The following is a 6,000-nucleotide window of genomic DNA, read 5'->3' on the forward strand; positions in this document are numbered from 1 at the left end:
TTAGCCAAAACAATGCTGCACACAGGACTAAAGGCAGTTTTTAGTTTCTTACCTTCTTTCAAGCTTTTAAAATTCTAAAAGTCACTTCATAGGCCAAACTGGACCCCGTGTGGACATATGGTCTGCACGCCATGGGTTTGACAACCTTGTGCTGTTTGGGTAATACTGTGAAAAAGACCCTGAATGTCTTGCAATTCCTTACTTGCCATTCCATTTCAAAGAGTGAGCCTGATCTCTGTTTTTGCAGTTTTATTTTCCTGTTTGTTTTTATGGGTGATATTTAAGCACAGAAATCAATAATAGAATTAGATTATCTGGACTAAGTGTAAGGAAATTCCTAAAGGGGTTTGTAAAGCGATAACAAAGCCTGTCCATACCGGGCAAGGTCAGGCTGCTCCAATCAAAGGCATCATCAATCAATGAAAGACCATTTGTGGTGACAAATGCATCACCTCAATAGCCAACAAGACAGGGAGGAAAACGAAGGTTGATGGAAAAAGTGTGGAAAAACGTAAAAAGCAAAAGCAGAGATAATGATCTTCTCCCATGCGGGAAAGAGAAGGAAATTGTCAGAGGTGTTAGAAGGAGCAGAGACCCAAGGTGGCATAACTTGGCAAACGTATTTGTGAAATATTAATACTTGACATTCTTCAGCCAGATTCAAAATGACATTATTGTGTGTGAAGAGGTGACATATTGGGAAGATTGGGCGACGATGACATTCACTGTGAAAACACACTTCCTATGCACACTCACTGTCACTGTCACCTGCTCCACACATTTCTATACATTTTCATGAAAAACAAAAACTAACTCCCCTCGTCTCTGAAAAGTCGAGGGGTGTGTGTGTGTGTGTGTGTGTGTGTGTGTGTGTGTGTGTGTGTGTGTGTGTGTGTGTGTGTGTGTGTGTGTGTGTGTGTGTGTGTGTGTGTGTGTGTGTGTGTGTGTGTGTGTGGTGCGTGCGTGCGTGCGTGCGTGCGTGCGTGCGTGCGTGCGTGCGTGCGTGCGTGCGTGCGTGCGTGCGTGCGTGCGTGCGTGCGTGCGTGCGTGCGTGCGTGCGTGCGGTTAATTTAGTGTACTTGTGGGGACTCAAATCTAGTTCAACACTTGCGAGTGCTCAATATATGTTGATATATTTTTTCAGGTTAATTCATGCTTTTTAGGGTTTTATCCTTGTGCGTTACCAGAATAACTCCTATAATCAATTGGAAAGGTATATTTTAAACTAAACACATTTTTTTTTTTTTTTTAAATGCACTAACGACAAAGTAGCTCTTGGTGTGAGTTTAATGCTTTTGAACACATCACTCTTTGTAGATCTCAAATCTGAACACATTTCCACATAGACACACACTCTGTACAGGCAGTGAAAGCAGGAGAGAACTAAACACATGTGGCACCCAACACCCATCAAACTGTGTCCAGGTGACAAACACATGAAAGTTCTGGCATTGCCACAGCAGCAGAGACAATGGCTGTAAAGCATGTGTTGCTTCTGAGTGGACTTTTACCCAATTGCTAAAGACAATCTTGAAAATTATATTTTTCCCTATGTTTCCTATCATTAAACATCAGGTGACAAAAGATACTAACACTGACGAAAACTTATTTTCACTATTATTAGTGTGTTATTGTCATTTAGTTTGGAGAAAGTAGACATTTTGTAAGGCAACCTGTAAAACCCTCCACAATCTATATATATATAAACTGTATATATATATTAAAAAAAAGGAAGTTCAAGCTCATATTTGAAATGCTCTTACAAGCTACATACACCATATATGTCTGCATTTAGCATTGTGTTTCCCAAGATTTCATGAGAACATGAATCATTGTGTAAATATAACTCATCAATATTTAGAGAGGCTCAGTTTTCCAGGTGCTTCTGTCATGTGATTGCAATCATTTTTAATGTTACACAGTAGAAAAAACTCAAAATTCTTACAAAATTCTTCAGTTTTCCTCAAATTATGACATAATGTTTCCCTCAAATAAATACAAATTTGTCACAAAATCTAGGAAATTTCATGTGAAGACACTATTGGGACCAATATATATGTCACTTCTTGCTTGGATATAGTCGTTTCATACATATACGTAGACGTGCAAACTAGGGCACAATAATGTTAAAAAATGACAAATTTTTCCGCATAAAATCTGTGGCCCACTTGAGATCAAACTCCGTATTTGGCCCCTGAACTAAAATGAGTTTGACACCCCTGCCCTAGATGGTTAAAATGTTAGATTCATTTCTAATAGTAGCAGTTGTCATTTTCTGATTTTCCTCAATTGCTTTGTCTCAAAAAATATTGTTGCTTTGTGTGGTTTGGGAAGTGTTTGCCATGATTGGATTTCGGCATCACGCAACATCAGCATGATTGTGATTCGCATGAGGTTGTTACAGTGCCGATATTTGCAAATTCAGTGCTCTGTACGCGACGGATAGAATTAATGTGCTCTCAAACTTTGGTCAATATAGAGAAATAGTTCTTACGGAAACCCCTGATGAGGTGAATCAACTCACCTTTTCTTTCAGGTGAGTTGATTCAAAATATTGCAGAGGGTGAGAGGGATACATTCTCAGGTCTGTACTGTCACTTTTACTTGTCCAGAGGTGTGATAAATTACCGGTTTCAGTGTGAGTGCTGCACAGTTGACTATCCAATTCCCGAGGCTTGTAAATCAGCAAATGAGCTGTTGTGGGTCGAGAATGAGAAGGTCATCATCACAACTCACTGTATACAGCTGTTATTGTAAGTACCTTTAAAATGCAAAAAACAATTTACTTCACTCTAATTTTACACAATGGTTAGAATGATTAATGGTTACTGGTATTTATTGTGGGATATTTTTTCAAAACCCTTTCCTTATAGGATTTTTATAGGGTTTCTTGTGTCTGAAGTCAGTGCTATTGTTGTGGTGGTATAATGGAGATTTTAGAAGACTTTCAAAAATTTAACAAAACACCAATTTCACTAATAATCTAATGAGGATGCACATATTTGTGACACTGAGGGTAAGAGATGAGTTTCAAAATTAAAGCTGCCTGGGACAATAATTTTAAAAAAAATTATAACACAGAAAGACGTAGTGTAGGCCTTATAGATCGATTAATTGAAGGTATAATTCTTCTGAAAAATGGGAGACTTTACTCAAACAAATGTCAAAGGTTAAAATTTCCACTCGCAAGTTATTATCCATCAGAAATTATGGGTTTGTTGACAAATGGTCATGTGACTTGAACTTGAGAAAAGTTTTGCGCATTGCATTGTTGGATTGGGAATCACATAGAATGTTCAAAGATACATTTCTGATTGAAAGAAGTGTTTTTACTTCATTTTTAGAGTGATTTAGAGTGAAAAACAGGGCAAGCGGTGACATTCGGCATGTCCGGGAGGAGGAGGAAGTTGCGTGTGGTTAGACTGACGGGGGAGAGACTTGGAGGACGGCCGAAAATACAGTAAGCCATTCAGCTCTGACACAGATAGCAAAATAATAATAATTTTGCCATCAAAAGCCCAGTTTCAATGTTGTTTTTGTAGTTTTATAGTAGGAACCCAATGTTGAGGTGTCACTAAAGCAAAAAAAATTGCTTCAAAGTCACTAATAGGTTTTTTCAGAAAAAAAACATTGCCTCTATTCAACTGCTGATTACGGAACAACGAAACAAGCTAGAAACAAAAAAAATTCTGATGAATCTATCAGAATCTGGATTTCAGATTGTTATAGTGCAAAATATTCTGTGGGTCTTTAAAAATCAGTCAAAATCATCTAAAACGCCTGGCAATATGGGGTTGGCTGCTCTGAAAATGGCTGACAGTGAATGAGTTAATCATACAAAAAATGAAATGAATAAACTGTTAAGAACCAAAGCCAGGGTTTACTAGAGAGCTGGCAAAATAAAGGAGTCCAAACCTAACCAGTCGTGAAGCGCTGCACATCACTTAGGGTTTGTGATGGGAAGCCACCACCAGGGGAATACATTCTTGTCTACGTAGTCCCACTATCTGGTCCTAATACAAACCAAATTGAATGTCAGTGTAATGAACCGGAGACGGTAGCTTTGCGCAGTCAGCACACGCTTTAGTGTAGGAAAAAGTGAGAGATACATTCGGCGCAGTCGCAACAATACACTCACACCTCTAGTGTGTATCGCTCCGCCTACCAATTAAGGTATAGCAGCTGGGACAGAGTGAGAGGAACAAGCCTGTAGCAGAAAGCCCATCCTGTCACATTATACACACTACTGCTATCCACATTTCATAATCACATTTTGACTAATTAATAGCTAAAAACAAACACATGCTCAACTTTGAAATATAATCAATACATTTCTCCGTAATAAGAAACTAATGAGATATTTGTTTCGCCAGAGCAATCCTTTTTCTGGAGTGTTAATGGATACGGCTGTTCAAGGATTTCCGATAAATATTCGGTGTGAAATGACCCCACAGCATATGGCCATTTCAAAGAAGCCTGAGCAATGTAATTGAGGGCTTAATATCAACATCATGTCAACAACTTTCAATCTGTGAAAACACCAGAAATATCATTTTGGCTGTATTTTGGGGTCACACTGGCATAGTGGATGAGAACTACTCTTAAATGAAATACAGGTACAGTTTAAAAAATGAGATTCACGTGGTTAAGCAGCGGTAAATACGAGTGAGGCTGCATCGACCCATAGTATAGTTGGCAAGTACTCTTCCACAACAGAGACTAAAGCATTGCATAAAATGTGTTTAACTTTATTAAACGACAACCTAAAATGGTACATGTTAAGTTTTTACTGTTGAAATTGTATAAAAATAAAAAAAACAGTAACTTTCCAAGAACCCATGCACACACACAAACACAACAGCAAACAAAATATGAGATCCCAGACTACATCTTTACAGAACTTAAAGAACTGAAAACAATGTTGCTGCCAGGGTTTTGTTGTAGAACAGGTCGAGAGAGGAATGTACCAAAGTAAAGAGACAATGGAGGCAGGCAGGACTAGTGTGTCAACAATGTCCATTTACTACAGAAATCAAAAACCAACAAAGAACAAATAAAATACTGTCAAATTAATAAACAAGGATAGAGCTGTAACAAAAAGCAGTGTGGCAGCAGGATCTTGGTGGCGACAGGCATTATTATTATTTACTGGAAAACACATGGGAACAAAGAGATAGAGGATGAAACAAAGAAAAGCAGGTATTTCTATTACACTGACAAAGAAAAACAACTACTGAACTGAGTCGACGCTCCACGCTCTGCTTCCCCTCTTTGTTTGACCCTACCTTTTCTCTCCTGCTTCTCGTGAAGACGCTCTCATTTTTCTGTTCCTGCTTTCCTCCCCTATCTGCCCTTGTTGCTTCTTTTGTCTGCTGCCTTGTGAAGCTAATAGGAGACTCTCTCTGTATTCATCTAAAAACTGAAACTATGGAATTGGTCAGCTGGTCACTTACTGTGATTGATCAAATTTTCTCAATGAGAAAACCAGGCCGAGGTGAGCCTGCGTGTTCTGATAGAACGTTTGCAGCCGGACACAATATGGATTCCTGGGACCTGTGGAAGGTTGTATGCTTGGCTTTACTCTCCATTGAGGACGTTGAGGATATTTACATGATTGGAATCATGGTAGCAGGGATGCTGCTAATTGGAGCTGGCGGCTATCTGATCTATCGTAAAGTCCGTTTTACGTTGGCAGCTGTGTTGGGAAGGCTACCAGTCATCTCTGAACGATAGGGCAGGGCACTTAACTCTCAGAATATCATGATGAACAAACTCAAAAGTAAGCAAGTGGCTACTTTGGAGCATTTGCATGGAATCAATTTTGTCGTTGAAAGGATGGAAAGGATGTCTTGGCCAATTGATGTTTGATCCCACACTACTGGATTTAGTGTGACCAGGACTTTCAGGACTTTCGAGGCTGTTGAAAAGAGTGCTAGCCTGTAATGAAAACAAATCATTATCACCAATTGGCCTCCCCCAACACGCCAGCTTAAGGATGTG

This window comes from Gouania willdenowi, chromosome 17 (genome assembly GCF_900634775.1).
Source record: "Gouania willdenowi chromosome 17, fGouWil2.1, whole genome shotgun sequence".
Taxonomy (NCBI): Eukaryota; Metazoa; Chordata; class Actinopteri; order Blenniiformes; family Gobiesocidae; genus Gouania; species Gouania willdenowi.